This window comes from Geotrypetes seraphini, chromosome 3, assembly GCF_902459505.1.
Source record: "Geotrypetes seraphini chromosome 3, aGeoSer1.1, whole genome shotgun sequence".
NCBI classification, from domain to species: Eukaryota; Metazoa; Chordata; class Amphibia; order Gymnophiona; family Dermophiidae; genus Geotrypetes; species Geotrypetes seraphini.
The window spans coordinates 410,496,011-410,512,992 of record NC_047086.1 but is presented as its reverse complement, the minus strand read 5'-3'; the positions used below and the strand labels follow the sequence as shown (position 1 = coordinate 410,512,992).

The 16,982-nt window shown below is 44.6% G+C and overlaps 1 protein-coding gene across 1 annotated transcript in view; it reads left to right on the top strand.

The window, feature by feature from the left end:
* CUL9 (cullin 9) overlaps positions 1-16,982 on the top strand; it is a 535,945-nt gene that overhangs the window by 100,066 nt on the left and 418,897 nt on the right. The window lies entirely within an intron of this gene.

The window sequence follows — 16,982 nt, the reverse complement described above, 5'->3', positions numbered from 1 at the left end:
GAAGGTGGTGGTGAACGGTACCCCATCCGAAGCATCGGACGTGATCAGTGGAGTGCCGCAGGGCTCGGTCCTGGGCCCGATTCTATTTAACTTATTCATAAGAGATAAGAACATATAAGAACATAAGAACATAAGCAGTGCCTCCGCCGGGTCAGACCATAGGTCCATCCCGCCCAGCAGTCCGCTCCCGCGGCGGCCCGAACAGGTCACGGCCTGTCTGAGTCACCAGAAGGGGCCCCCTTGCCACCTTGGTTTCCCATTGAGTCCTATCTTCCCATCGAAGTCCTAACCCTCCGGTCTTGCACATGCACGACCTGGTTGGATTTCTATACTTATTACCTGGTTAGCTTTCTATACCTGTGTTACATCTCAGCACCTCTCACCACGATCCCCCTATCCCTCAGGAATCCGTCCAATCCCTGTTTGAATCCTTGTACCGTACTCTGCCTGATCACTTCCTCCGGTAGCGCATTCCAAGTATCCACGACCCTTTGGGTGAAAAAAAACTTCCTTGCATTTGTTCTGAACCTATCTCCCTTCAGTTTCTCCGAACGCAAGGACTTAGAGGAAGGGTATCACTGTTCGCCGACGACGCCAAACTTTGCAACATAGTAGGCAAAAGCTTATTACCTGATAATATGACACACGACCTACTGTTGCTGGAACAATGGTCAACTACTTGGCAGCTAGGCTTCAATGCTAAAAAATGCAAGATAATGCATCTGGGTAAGAGAAACCCGCGTAGAACTTATGTACTAAATGGTGAGACCTTGGTTAGGACCACGGCGGAACGCGACCTAGGGGTGATCATTAGTGAGGACATGAAGGTTGCCATTCAAGTGGAGAAGGCTTCCTCCAGGGCAAGACAAATGATGGGGTGTATTCCCAGAGGTTTCGTCAGCAGGAGACCTGAAGTTATGATGCCGTTGTACAGAGCCATGGTGAGGCCTCACTTGGAGTACTGTGTTCAGTTTTGGAGACCACACTACCGAAAGGACGTGCTGAGGATCGAGTCGGTTCAGCGAACGGCCACCAGGATGGTCTTGGGGCTCAAGGATCTCACGTATGAAGAAAGATTTAAAAAATTGCGGCTGTACTCACTTGAGGAAAGAAGAGAACGGGGAGATATGATTGAAACATATAAGTACATCACGGGACACATTGAGTCAGAAGATGATATCTTCTGGCTCATGGGACCCTTGACCACCAGAGGGCATCCGCTGAAAATCAGGGGAGGGAAGTTTCATGGCGACTCCAGGAAGTACTTCTTCACCGAAAGAGTAGTGGATCATTGGAACAGACTCCCACTCCAGGTGATAAAGGCCAGCAGCGTGACGGATTTTAAGAGAAAATGGGATACTCACGTGGGATCTTTAAGGGAGTAAATTCAGGGGAGGGGATACTTGGAATGGGCAGACTTGGTGGGCTATAGCCTTTTTCTGCTGCTTTTTTCTATGTTTCTAAGGCTTATGAGTTCATGCTCTCTCTGAGATTCTTGGAGATCTCGGAGAGAGTGTGAACTCGCAGGCCTTGAGCATGCAAAGATGCTCAAGGCCCAGCAAGAAGAGGAGGCCAATCTTCGGGCACCGGCACCAACGCACAGGACATGCCGGTGCCGAGGCCGAGAAGAAAGTAAGAAGCGGGTTCGGGTGGGTCTAGGGGACTTCAGATCGCGGCGGGCAGGGGGCAGGGTGCCAGATCGCAGGGGGGCCTTCGGGGGGAGCAATGCCGGTTCTCGGGGGGGGGGGGGGGGGATAGAGCAGCACCGCTGGCCTCGGGGGGGGGGAACGTATCAAAGCGAGTTTCCATTATTTCCTATGGGGAAACTCGCTTTGATATACGAGTATTTTGGTTTACGAGCATGATTCTGGAATGAATTATGCTCGTAAACCAAGGTACCACTGTATTTACCACTGTACTTCTATTTATCATTTCTATAGTCACCAAAAGGTGTATTGTAAGCAACTGAAGTCCTCAGCTGGGATGGAGGCTTTGTAGCAGGAGTTGTAGTTGTGCACTTTTATGCCAGAATCAACATACATAGATATCATATTAAGAATTGCAACACCAACCAGGATGTCACCACTGTTGGACAACGCTTTGGAATAACTGGCCACTGCACCGATGATTTTATCAAGTTCAAGTTTCAAGTTTATTTAAATTTGATGAATCGCTTATTACATACTAAGCGAGTAACATTGAAAATATATGGTATACAACATCGAAATGTTTGGTATACAACATTAAAAGAGGGGTAAACAACAGACTAACACTACAGACAAACTTGAGTACATTGGGGAAAGGTGAGAATGTTAAAAGGGAACTTTAAAACAATCCGAGAACGTAAAACCTTTGAGTTCAAAATGATAAGGTATTTTGACACTGACCAAAGATCTGCCCCATCCCCGAAATGCTTTCATGTTTTCCTTATATATACTGATATTTGTCAATCTGAAGAAGGGTTACCATAAAATGCATTGAGTTAGTCCAATAAAAAAAGGTATCACCTTATTTCCTTTGGTTTTTGTTTGATTTTTGTATATTACCTTGGAAAGTGGACTAACATGGCCACCTTCCCACACTATGGAAACTCTGTCACTAAAGACATATTTGTTTTTACATGGCTTTTCCTCATCTGTTATTTGAATTCACAGAATGGAGTCTCTAGCCCAATCATGTGGGAGAGAGAATCCATTCTGACAATTCTTTTGGCTCCGATATTCAAGTCTCCAGCCACTTGAATACACACCATTTCACAGTAACATAGGAGAGAAGAAATCTTTTTTGTTAGTAAATCCTGAACACAGTTCAGATTGCTAGAGATACCTTCTTGAACGCTAGGTATTTACAGCTTTAATCTGTTTAACTATCAACTACATGTAAACCAAAGAGAACAACAAATTGCTTACTGGAAATAAACAGCTTTTTCTCCAGCAGTCATAGATTCATTCATAGATTCTTCGGGAAGGCTAAAACTCAATACTAGGGACAAGCTGCTGTTTTTATTACTTCACCCATATTATTAATTGTTTATCCACGCTTATATACTGCTACTAATGACAGGAACAGTCAAATCTGAGCTTTTTCAATGGTGCCACACATCATGAGCTAATTACATGGGCAATTGACATGGTGGTACTAATCTGATACCACATTCACCCTATGCCCCTCTCAAACCATATAGAAACTAAACTAAAATCTAACTATAAATATAGAATATAAACATACAAAATAATATAAATATAAAATATGCCCCCCCAAATAAAAGCTAACACAACATAACTAAACCAAAAGGTAAAAATTAAAGAAAGTAAAATAAAATAATCGGTTTTAAAGTCACTGTCCAAAGTCCACTTCAGGCTACTTCAGGACATGCAGGCCTCAATGCCATCCGGACAGCACCACTCCTCACCAGGACTTCACCTCCAGCCACAAGACGCAACCTCTGCAATCCAGCTGGTCCGAAGATGTAACCTCACAATGCAGGTATAAAAAGCCTTGGAGGGGCATAATCAAAAGAAACGTCTAAGTCTGTTTTGGGCCTAAGTCGCAAGTTGCCCAAAGTCAGACACGGGAAAAGGTCCATTTTCAAAAAATATGTCCAACCGCTAAGTCATCCATCTTTATACCACATTTTTGTTCAAAAATTTGTCCAAATCACAAATGCCTAGAAAAAGACCTTTTGGGCGTGGGAGGGGCCAGAAAAGTGATGGACTGGACACCCAGAGTCCTGGGGTACTTTACAGGGCACTGCTGTGAACCTGCTCCCTTATAGGTAATGGTGAGCCCCCCCCCAAACACCCCCAGAACATCCCGCAAACGCTCCTACTCACATTTCATACCCAGACTTTGGCACACCATTCCCCCATCTGTTAGATCACTAGATGGACTTTGGAGGTTCATAAAGACTGTGAAAACCTTCCTCTTTACAAACCCAGCGCCTTAAAGTCATTCACCTAGAAATGACACTCAGTCAACGCACCTACGCCACCTACTCTCACCAGATGCTACTTAGTGTATATGCTTTATTGTCATGTCTATATTGTAAATTATTGTCATGTCTATAATGTAATTTATGTAAATTATGTCATCTCTGTTCTGTCTTGATTATTATGGATGTACTTTGTAACCCGGGCTAAAAAATTGAATAAATAAATAAATACTAGGCCTACCTATCTACCACCCCAATAGCCCTTATGGCTGCAGGAGCCACTTATATGGCAGTACAAAAGGGTTTGGGGGGGGTGCACATTTTTCACCATGAATGCAGTGATTAGAGTTGCTTATTGGCCTGGGTCCTCCTCTCCATGGTTCAATAACCCATCCTCAAGACCACTTAAGCCACCTCTGTGCAGCTCCACTAGGCTTTCCTATGTCAGGCTACCAGGTGCTGATGTTCTGGAGGCAGATATGTAAAGTTGTTATTACGATTTTTATGGGGGTGGGGATCAGTGATCACTGGGGCAGTGTGTGGGGGTCTGTATTTTGTGTCTGCAGTGCTTACCTGGTCACTTTGGATACCTCCTGTGGACTTAGACCTGGTTTTAGATGGCCTAAGTCACAACGTCCAAGTTCCGTCTAGGCAGTATTGTAAATCTTTCGGTTATACATGCAGCATGACTAAGTCTAGGACGGCCCACATCCCGCCCAAATCCCACCATTGACACTCCTCCTAAAATGCCCCTTTTAACTCTGGTCGTTCAGCAACACTGTGAAGGCCTAGGTTGTTTTTAAATACATCTAAAACCCGGTTTGATTATTGGCACTTGGACGACTTGTGTTACTGATCGTCCAAGTGCCGATTTAGGCCAGTTTTTAGACGTATTTCTGTTTCGATTATGAGCCCCTTAGCCTATAGGGAGAGCTCTTGAAGGAAGAGATAGTGGTTACTGCGGATGGGCAGACTGGAAGGGCCATTTGGCCTTTATCTGCCATCAACTCGATTATTGTAACATCGCCTACTTGGCACTCCCCCAGAAATACATGCGGCGAGTGCAACTGGTTCAAAATACAGCGGTTAGACTACTTTGTGGATTGAAGAAGTTTGATCATGTGACACCTTCCTATCGACTTTTATACTGGCTACCGATGGAGGCATGTGTGAAATTCAAGTTTGGTTGTTTTTGCTTCAAGGTACTTTATGACTTAGCCCCTAAATACATAACAGACCTTTTCTCTTTCTCAACCAACAGACACAAGTGAAGCTCACACCTGAACTTCGTTTCTCCACCGGTTAGAGGTTGTAAATTTAAAAGTCATCACCAACATCTTCTCGCACATCAAGCAGCATTATGGGGTAAAGACCTTGAACAATTGCTTGTGCCTACTACCTATGGAGAATTCAGGAAATGCCTGAAAACACATCTATTCCTGAAATACTTAGGAAACCAACCTATTCAATCTTAGTCCTTAACAACCGAGCGCAAGAACCACCTGTCGCTAAATCTGTACTTTGTTTGTTCATTTAATCTGTAACTTTGTTTATTCACTCAATCTGTAACATTTCTAATCATTGTAAACTGCATAGAACTTCACGGTCCTGCGGTATATAAACTGTTATTATTATTATTCCTTGCTCTCTGGTACAGCTTTTTTCTCAGAATTTATGAATTACTTGTGGAAAGCCTTTCAGGAGAGCCATGCTCCTCCTGCGCATCAGACTTGTGCCTCATCAAGGCATTGCCTTCCAACGCACAACTGCTTCTGAGTCTGTCACTGTCTGGGTCTCAGGAGACTTGTTTGCAGGGGATACTGATGAGGATGATAATCTTACTGTTCCTTTATTGTCTATGGATGCTTCTCCCATGGCAGAGGACCAGGGAACATACACTGGCACCTTAGATCCTATTTTGCCTCTAAAACCTGGGGACAATCCCACAATTCTGCGTTTATTTAAGGCTGCTGCCTTACTGAATCTCATTTCGGAGTCTTGAATTGAATTTAGACACACAGCCAGCTCCTTCAGCTTCCTCGTCCATCATGTGTGGAATGAGGATTCAATCCTCGGTATTTCCCTGGCATCTGGATATTAATATCTTGATTTCGGAGCACTGGGTTTTTCCTGAAGGGTCTTTCAAAGTAGCGAGAGCCATATCGAGGCTGTATCTTATGGCACAGGAGTGTCAGCAACTTTTTAGTCGGCCTAAAGTGGTTTCCTTGGTTGCACAGGTTACTAAGCACACCTCCCTTCCAAGCGAAGGCGGTGTGGTGCTAAAGGATATGCAGGACTACTGAGTGAATGTAATTCTCAGGAGACTTTTTGAGGCAGTGGCTTCAGAGTCAGAGCTGCCTCAGCAACGTCCTTTCTCTCAAGTACTTGTCTGTCCAGACGGCACACTTTGGAGAGTGAGGGAGATGAACCTCCCCCTCGGCTACTTTTGCCTGTTGTGAATTATGTAGCTGATGCTCTGTATGGAATTATATGTGTCGTAGAATGCTCTGGATCAGACAATGGACCTGTGATTCCACCTCTAAAGCTACTCTTGCCAAACTTCCTTTTAAGGGGCATTATTTGGTAAAGGCCTGGATGATCTCATGAACTGCAAGATGGACCATCGCCCCAAGTCTCTGCCTGATAATAGACCTAGAACCTCTAGAGCAGGGGTGCTCAACCTGCAGCCCGAGGGCCGCATGTGGCCCAGTGAAGTATTTTGTGTGGACCCGGTCGAGGGTGATGAAGTGTTTTCCTCTGCTGCCCCCGGGTGTTTACCACCTTGCCGGCTCCCTCCTCTGTCTTGCTGCAGCATTTGCGCGTTTGTGCGGCTCCAGAAACATTTTTTTTGGCCAATGTGGCCCAGGGAAGCCAAAAGGTTGGACACCCCTGCTCTAGAGGCTCAGGGCCCTCTAATTTTCATGGCTCCATGCAGTCGACAATATTCCAGTTCCATGACATGAGATTCTCCCTGGGCTACAGACAGAGGTTTTTTGGTTCCAGGCGTAGCCAGGCCACCGCTTCCCATGCTGCTCCATCCACCAAAAAATCACAATGATGCCAGGCAAAAGAGGTCGCTCTTCATATCGGAGGCAGATTCTTGGTGTATCTGCAGGCCTGAGTTCAGATTTCATCCAACCGTTGGGTTCTGGACATTATTCGGTCCGGCTACAAGCTGAAATTTACTTGGCCTCTTAACAGATTGGTTTGTGGACTCTTTTACAAGTTGACCGGAAAAGGCAGTCATAGTACAAGTCACTGTAAGTAGATTGTGGTTAATGAGTGAGGTGAAGGAAGCTATTAGAGCTAAAAGAGAATCCTTCAGGAAGTGGAAGAAGGATCTGACTGAAAATAATTGTAAACAATACAAGGAATGTCAAGTCAAATGCAAGGCGCTAATAAGGAAGTCAAAGAGAGATCTTGAAAAGAAGATTGTGCTGGAAGCAAAAACACACAGTAAAAACTTGTTTTAGGTATATTAAAAGCAAGAAACCGGGAAAAGAATTGGTTGGACCGCTAGATAACCAAGGGATAAAAAGGGCTCTCGGGGAAGACAAGGATATAGCAGAGAGATTAAATGAATTATTTACCTCGGTCTTCACTGAGGAAGATGTGGGAGAGATACTGGTGCCAGAAATTGTATTCAATTCTGATGAATTAGAGAAACTCATACAAATCTCTGTAACGCTGGATGATGTAAATTGAACAGTAGCAAATCGCCTGGACCAGTTGGTATACATCCCAGAGTGCTGATAGAATTGAAAAATGAACTTGCAGAGCTATTGTTAGTAATTTTTCTTTAAAATCCAGCATAGTACCGGAAGACTAGAGAGTGGCCAACGAGACGCCGATTTTTAAAAAGGGTTCCAGAGGTGATCTGGGAAATTAAGACCGGTGAGTCTGACGTCGGTGCTGGTCAAAATGGTAGAGACTATTATAAAGAACAAAATGACAGAACATATACAGTACGTAAGCATGGATTAATGAGAGAAAGCCAACATGTTTAGTCAAGGGAAATCTTGCCTTACCAATCTACTTCATTTCTTTGAATGGGTGAATGAACTTGGGATAAAGGTGAATCGGTTGATATTGTGTATTTGGATTTTCAAAAGGCATTTGACAAAGTACCTCATGAAACTTCTGAGATAATTAGAAAGTCATGGGATAGGAGGTAATGTCCTTATATGGATTAAGAACTGGTTGAAAGACAGAAAACAGAGAGTAGGTTTAAAGTCAATATTCTCAATGGAGAATGGTGAATAGTGGGGTTCCCCAGGAGGTCTGTGCTGGAACCGCTGCTTTTTAACATATTTATCAATGATCCAGAGATGGGAATAACTAATGAGATAATTAAATTTGCTGATGACATACAGTTGTTCAAAGTTGTTAAATTGCAAGAGGATTGTGAAAAATTGCATGATGCATGTGGGAAAGAGGAACCCGAACTATAGATATGTGATACTGGGTTCTGTATTAGGAGTCGCTGCCCAGGAAAAGGATCTAGGCGTCATTGTTGAGGATACGTTGAAACCCTCAGCTCAATGTGTGGTGGCTGCTAAGAAAGCAAATAGAATGTTAGAAATAATCAGGAAAGGAGTGGAAAACAAAGATGAAAATGTTATAATGCTCTTGTATCACTCGGGGAAACATGGTAAGAAATGCAAGATCATGCATTTGGCCTGCAGAAATCCGAGGGAACGGTGCAGTTTAGAGCAGTGCTCTCAAACTCAAACCCTTTAAAGGGCCACATTTTGGATTTGTTGGTACTTGGAGGGCTGCAGAAAAGAAAAAATAGTTAATGTCTTATTAAAGAAATAACAATTTTGCATGAGGTAAAACTCTTTATAGTTTATAAATCTTTATAGTTTATAAACAACAATTTTAGTTTCACCTCCTGGAGCAAGAACATATAAATTCTTGGGTGAACCCACCCTTGAGCAAGCAACATAGAGTTGTGGGCCGTGAGACCCCCAGAACATATCACCCCAGGTAGTGAGGGATCTGCATACCAAGTTTCGTTCAAATCAGTCAAGCCGTTTTTGCGTGATCGCGGCACATACACACACACATACATACACACATACATACCTCCGATTTTATATATATAGATAGATAAAGAGTTTTACCTCATGCAAAATTGTTATTTCTTTAATAAGACATTAACTATTTTTTCTTTAACATTAAAGGAAAGATTTTCTTTAAGAGTTAAAGATTTTCATTAACAGTTAAAGGAAAGATTTATAAACTAAGATTTTCTTTAACAGTTAAAGGAAAGATTTATAAACTATAAAGAGTTTTAGCTCATGCAAAATTGTCATTTCTTTAATAAGACATTAACTATTTTTTCTGCGGCCCTCTGAGTACCCTATTTTTTATGCGGCCCTCATAGTTAAAGTTTAACATCTTTCCTTTCTCAGAACTGACACATTTCAATCACTATATTGAAAATAAAATCATTTTCCCTACCTTTTGTTGTCTGGTGACTTTATTTTTTCTGTGCTTTTAACTATGTTTCCAGGGCCTTGTCCATTGACTGGTTTTCTCTCCGTCTTCACTTTCTGCCTTTTTTTGACAGACCTGCCTGTCTTTTTTTTATGGGATAGATATTTTGCATGTGTAACACACGCAAAATATCTGCCATGGAAAAAACTGAATAAAAAAGACAGGCAGGCCTGTCAAAAAACCTGCAGACCTGTCGGTAACTCAGTTACTGACAGGTCTGCAGCAGTCGGGTTTGCCAGTAGTAAAACCCGACTCAAAATAGCCAAGCAAATTGTTAGTGAATCAATCGCTTGGCTATTTTGCAGGGGGTTTTACTAATTTGCATGGGACGATCGGCGTTAGTGACTAGTGCAGGAGGGAAATCTGGTCGTAAAGGGCTTGCAAACCGATCGGTTTGCTTAGTGAATCTAGCCCTAAGCCATTTCTTCAGGGCTAATATGATCTTGCTTGAATCTTCACAGAGCTGTAAAAGTAATTAAATGATCTGTGTCACTTTCTAACCTATTGTTTTTACAGGATAGCATTCATTAGAAATGTTTACTTACTGACAATGTTGTGCTCACGATCTCACCAGTGTCCTGCATGCTGATCCTCAGCGTCTGTTTTCAAAGGAAGAACAGCCAACCACACCCCTCCATGTCGGCAGCAATATTGTAGTTAACAGAATATACAGTACATACATAATTTTAAGAAACCTTATCATGGAGCTCTTGTATGCAGGTAGCAGTAGAGCTCCCAGTGAAGTAGGAAGGTCACAGAAAAATTCCGGCTTGTATTCTTTCTGCATATGGCTCGTGGCCATAGGGAGATAACCTGCTTGTCCAGCATGACACTTATCTACTGGAAAAGATATTATCAAGGTAAGGACATAATCTCTTTTATGTAAATTCTGGCAGCAGATGTCAAATAGAATCATTAGGAGTCACGAGGAGCAGTTCAGAAATATTTTTGGTGCGAAGAGCTCAGGTCCATCAACTTTGAAATTGAAAGCATCATTCCCTTTGGCCTTTGCAATGCATTGGACACTGAGGATGCATCAAGGAGGTTTCCCCTGTCTTGACATCAGGCATGTAAGGACTTTGTTCTCGTTGGCACCAAAGGATTCTGATGTGCGTCGGGTGGAGGCCAAGAAGCATTAGCATTGCTCCCCTTCGAAACATGGCATTGACATTGTCAGTACCTGAGAAGTGCTTGTGCTGTGAGGGTTGCATACCCACCAAAGATTTGGTGCTGGCATTGGAACCAGCTTCTACTGAGCCAAGGTCAACCTTCCAATCTGACCCTTATGCCATTTGTAGAGCTGACTACATTGACTGAGGTCTTGCCTTTACTGATGCTTACCCTCAAGGAGTGAATCTGGCCCATTCTCCAGGAGGAGTTGGTCCATTTTCTCAACTGACCTGAGCAGAGTGATGCATTGAGTCATTGAAGTTGGTCCAGTGCATTCTGGAGGCTCTTGCTCTGCTATTGACCGTGTATTACCACTATTGCCCAGAAGAGCATTGAGGTCAGCGCCAGATGAGATAATGTTGGTGTCCAGTCCCTTGAGAGAGGAAGCTTTCTCAGAACCCGGCCCATTCCTTGAACGCTGTTGCCTGGAGCCCGACAGTAAGTACAGTAGACCGAGACATATTCAGACTCAAGACAGAAGAGTTCTACCCTGAGTCTGATATGGAAGATCTGGAAGTTGCTTTCAATGAAGATGCCTCCAATTTCAAACTCTAACCCACCTTCTAAGCACCAATATCTGTTTTGACTTATTCCCTCTGTAATTCCCCCACCTTATGCACCTTCTTGTCCAGTTTGTCTGTCTTGACTAGATTATAAGCTCTTTTGAGCAGGAACTGTCTCTGTTTTGATGCACAACGCTGTGTATGTCTAGTAGCGCTATAGAAATAATTAGTAGTATAAGTTCTCTTTGAGGAGGAATCCTTGTATGTTTTCTCAGATCTCGTCACCCATTCATGAAAGGAGAAAGTCTCCTCTGAGGAGATCTCCTTTATAAGTTTTGTCTGAGAAATGAATGCTTGACAGCATTTACCCATCAAAAATAGAGAGGAGAAAAAAGAGCATCAAAAACACTTCCAAGCAGCAATCAAAAGTAGTTGACAAGCTACTGCATTTTTATATAATTTAAAATAACAATATCCCCAAAATTGGATAACACCCACCACTGTGCAGAGGGCAAAGGATCTCTTCCTTGTCGTCAGCAGCAGATGAATCCAGAGGAGTGGGATAAGTCCGTCTACCAGCAGGTGGCGATAGAGAACACAAAGCTGAGCTCTGTAATATATATGATGGTCTGCTCACTAGTACTTCAGTACTCTCTGTCTCTGTAGGTGGATGGATGGTCTCCTGCATCCAGGTTTCAGCTCTTGCTTAGCATGGGCTAGAAACGGTTGCTTGGTCCAGCCTGGTTTGGTTCCTTTTGCAGCTTTGCTGTTTAGGTTGAGCATGGGAATTAGGCTACCTGGGTGCCTATTCAAGGAAATAGCTGGTGGTGGCAGTTTCCTGCCTATTCCCTGGAGCCCAGTATAGGCTAGTCCTGCACTCCTTTCTCCCTCCTCACTTTAAAATAAATAAATAAATAAATAAGAGAAAAGATGTTGTGGTTAAGCACAGAGGGAGTGCTGGGATTGGGAGCAGCTTAAGAGAAAATGGTGTCTATCTACTCACAGCGAGTATATTGAGTTGATTCCCCGGCCGCCCGAGCTCCACTTTCTCCCAAGTGTTTCAGGAAGTTAATTTAAATACGAGGGGTTTAGTACTTGTGGAGGAAATGGCGGCTCTCTTCTCCCCTCCGCCCCCATGGTGTGTCTACCAGCTGCAGCTGGAGTTTGAACAGCCTTGCGAGTTTGGCAGTACCTTCAGTTCGCCTTGCCTTGTGCTAGGCCTTCTTCTGTGGCTCCAGAGACTTGGCAGCACTGGCAGAGGAGGAGATCTTAATGTACTGGTTTGTTCATTCCTGCCCTCCCTCTTTTCGCACAGAGACCTTGAGGTGCCTGTTCTTTGTGAGTTTGTGCGCTCCCACCTTCCCTGGTTTTGCGGCGTTCTGTTTGGAATCAAAACATCTGTAACTGTCCTCCAAGATGACCACAGGTGGGAAGGATGGTGACTTTGGGGAGTGTTTTTTTGACTCCATCGTAGGAGGGAACGGTGAATGGACTTGAGGTGCTCTTCCTTTCAGCATCTGTTCAGGGGGGGCTCTTAAGTTAGTTTTGTGGCTTTATTGGGCCGGTCGCATCCTTCCTGCTATAATGCTAAATGCCACACGCGCGCCATATTGTGCGTCAGGGGAAGTCAACAAGGGTTGGACTCTGCATGGCTTTCCCACTTGTTTCTTATGGATGGAGACAGTAAAAAAAAAAAAAGAAAGACTTTTTTGTGGGGACTAGATCTCTCCCTTCTTGAGGGCATGTGCTTTCAGCCTTCTCGCTTGGTGAGGTTTTAGAGGAGAGCTGAATGACTGCTGCACGGCGAGCATGCTTCCCCGGCTAGCGTGTTTTCTGCCAGCTTTGGCTGCCCGTGGGAGTGTCTGGGGTGCTGCTATTGCCCTGTAGAGCAGTTACTTGTTTGGCTGTTGCTGTTTCTTTGCTCTGTATGAGAGTGCACACAACTTCAGGGTCTTCATCTTTGGATGGGGTCACTGTTCCAGTCCAGGAGATGCTATTTGGTCTCCTTGCATTTAATTTTTCGGTGTGGCCCCTTAGTAATTAGGTTCCTTATCTGATGCTGACACTTTTTACTGTAGGTTCATGGTCTTTGGGTATTGGAAGAGGCCTCTACTCTGTCTCTCAGATTTGTGCTCTGCCTTTGTAGTCCTCCTCCTCGATGGTTCAGGGGTCTTGTATCTTCGCATCTGAGTTTCCTGTCTAGGAGACACTCCGGGGCTTCCGATTTGCTGGACTGCTCTCTGAGGACCACCTTTTAAACTAAACTAAACCTTAAGCTTATATACCGCATCTTCTCTATAAGGATAGAGCTCGACACGGTTTACAAGAGTTTAAGAAAGGAAAATATAATAAGAATTAGTGGTTATATAGAGAGCAGCGGGATTTACATTTTTGAAAATAGCCACGTTTTCAGATGTTTTCGAAATAATTGGAAAGAGCCCAAATTATACAACTGGACAGGAAAGTTATTCCAAAGCTCAGTAATTTTAGAGAGATTTTCCTAATTTTCCAATATAGATAACGCCTTTTAACGAGGGGAAAGATAATTTAAGCTTTTGGATAGATCTGGTAATATCAGGTTTCACAGAGTTCCAGGATTGAGGAATTAAAGGGGGAAGAGTGCCATGCAAGATCTTAAATGTTAGGCAGGAACATTTCAAGTAAACCCTAGAGATTACTGGGAGCCAGTGAAGTTTTAACAAAAGCAGGGAAACATGATCATATTTGCTTTTTCAAAGGTCAACCTAGCTGCAGTATTCTAGATCTGTTGAAGACTTTTCTTGGTTAGACTTAGATAGACCGAATTATAATAATCCAACCTCGAAAGAATGATTGATTGTACGAGGACAGCAAAATGTTGTTGGTGGAAGCAGGATCTCACTTTCCTCAGCATATGGAGACTAAAGAAGCATTTTTTCACCAGAAAATTAAGATGGATGACACCCAAAACTGAGAATTAAATCTGCAGTGAAGATTCATTCTTTTACTTCATTTTTCGCTGTTGTACCTCAGTCCGTTAATAGCCACGGGCCTTGCCAGTTTTCCTGTAGTGTAAGTCTAAGTCTCTCTCTGATTGTTCTGCATTGGGCAGCCTCTGGTTTCAGTGTTTCACATCTGCTCAATGTAGTCTGGAACCAGTGCTTCTGCTTCCAGAACTGGCTTCCTCTCATCTCAATTCTCTCACTCTGATGTTAGAGCAATATGTCAGTTCCATCTCTAGTTCTGGGGTGATGTGCCATCTCAGGCTGCACAGCATACCTCTGTTTCGGGTGCCATCTCTGATTCCTCTGACTTCTTTCACCTGTGGCTCTCCCATTTAGCTGTGCCCGGGGTGCCATCTCTGACTTCTTTTCTGCTGATCTCCCAGTCCTTCCATGCCTCCTAGTGCAAGTCTGAAGCTCTAGAGAGTTACAAAGGCTCTCTTGAAGTCTGCCTTCTATTCTTCATTTGGTCCTCTCTCCTAAGTTACACTGAGGTTCTGCCATGCCTTCAGGTGACTCTGTCTCGGGGGGGGGGGGGTCTAAGCCCCACTTTCAAGTTTACTTGGGGCCTGTTCTGGAGTAGCTTTCTGTAGGGGTTCCAGTATTCATTTGTTCCACCTGATAGTTATCTGATTTCTAAGTTTATTAAAATTTGATATACCGCTTTAAAAATTGTCAAAGCAGTGTACATTACATTAAAAAATATAAATTGGGAAAATATAACTAATACTTTAAATGAATGCATGACAGACTGAAACATAAGGGAAGAGTGGTAGAACTAGTCATTTATAGGAGAGAGGGAAAGGATAGCACAATAGGGGAGGGAAGCAATGCTCTTCCTTAATTATAATTATTTATTATTTTTTGCAATAAGGGGTGCGCTCCAGCTGCATTAGTGTCACAGTTCCGTCTTTGGAGAAGGGGTGTGGCTCTGGCCGCATTAGTGTCACTGTTCCATCGCTGGAGAAGATGTGTAGCTCTGGATGCATTAGTGTCACGGTTCCATCACTGGAGAAGATGTGTAGCTCTGGCTGCATTAGTGTCACGGTTCCGTCGCTGGAGAAGGGGTGTGGCTCTGGCCGCATTAGTGTCACTGTTCCATCGCTGGAGAAGGGATGCGGCTCCAGCTGCATTAGTGTCACGGTTCCATCAGGGGTATGGCACAGGCCACATTAGTGTCACGGTTCCGTTGCTGGAGAAGGGGTTTGGCTCTGGCTGTATTAGTGTCACTGTTCAAATCGCTGGAGAAGGGTGTGTGGCTGCATTAGTGTCACTGTTCCATCGCTGGAGAAAGGGTGTGGCTCTGGCTGCATTAGTGTCATGGTTCCGTCGCTGGAGAAGGGGTGTGGCTCTGGCTGGATTAGTGTCACTTTTCCATCGCTGGAGAAGAGATGCGGCTCCAGCTGCATTAGTGTTACGGTTCTGCCTCTGGAGAAGGAGTGCAGCTCTGGATGCATTAGTGTCACGGTTCGATCGCTGGAGAAGGGCTGAAGCTCCGGCTCCATTAGTGTCACAGTTCCGTCTTTGGAGAAGGGGTGTGGCTCTGGCTGCATTAGTGTCACAGTTCCATCGCTGGAGAAGGGGTATTGCTCTGGCTGCATTAGTGTCAGATTTCCATCGCTGGAAAAGGGATGTGGCTCTGGCTGCATTAGTGTCACAGTTCTGTCGCTGGAGAAGGGGTGTGGCTCTGGCTGCATTAGTGTCAGATTTCCATCGCTGGAAAAGGGGTGTGGCTCTGGCTGCATTAGTGTCACAGTTCCATCGCTGGAAAAGGGATGTGGCTCTGGCTGCATTAGTGTCACATTTCCATCGCTGGAGAAGGGGTGTGGCTCTGGCTGCATTAGTGTCACAGTTCTGTCGCTGGAGAAGGGGTATTGCTCTGGCTGCATTAGTGTCAGATTTCCATCGCTGGAAAAGGGATGTGGCTCTGGCTGCATTAGTGTCATGGTTCCGTCGCTGGAGAAGGGGTGTGGCTCTGGCTGGATTAGTGTCACTTTTCCATCGCTGGAGAAGAGATGCGGCTCCAGCTGCATTAGTGTTACGGTTCTGCCTCTGGAGAAGGAGTGCAGCTCTGGATGCATTAGTGTCACGGTTCGATCGCTGGAGAAGGGCTGAAGCTCCGGCTCCATTAGTGTCACAGTTCCGTCTTTGGAGAAGGGGTGTGGCTCTGGCTGCATTAGTATCACGGTTACGCCTCTGGAGAAGGAGTGCAGCTCTGGATGCATTAGTGTCACGGTTCGATCGCTGGAGAAGGAGTGCAGCTCTGGCTGCATTAGTGTCACGGTTCCGTCGCTGGAGAAGATGTGTAGCTCTGGCTGCATTAGTGTCACGGTTCCATCACTGGAGAAGATGTGTAGCTCTGGCTGCATTAGTGTCACGGTTCCATCACTGGAGAAGATGTGTAGCTCTGGCTGCATTAGTGTCACGGTTCCGTCGCTGGAGAAGGGGTGTGGCTCTGGCTGCATTAGTGTCACAGTTCCGTCGCTGGAGAAGGGGTGTGGCTCTGGCTGCATTAGTGTCACAGTTCCATCGCTGGAGAAGGGGTGTGGCTCTGGCTGCATTAGTGTCACGGTTCTGTCGCTGGAGAAGGGGTGTGGCTCTGGCTGCATTAGTGTCACATTTCCATCGCTGGAGAAGGGGTATTGCTCTGGGTGCATTAGTGTCAGATTTCCATCGCTGGAAAAGGGATGTGGCTCTGGCTGCATTAGTGTCACAGTTCCGTCGCTGGAGAAGAGATGCGGCTCTGGCTGCATTAGTGTCACATTTCCATCGCTGGAAAAGGGATGTGGCTCTAGCTGCATTAGTGTCACAGTTCCGTCTTTGGAGAAGGGGTGTGGCTCTGGCCGCATTAGTGTCACTGTTCCATCGCTGGAGAAGATGTGTAGCTCTGGATGC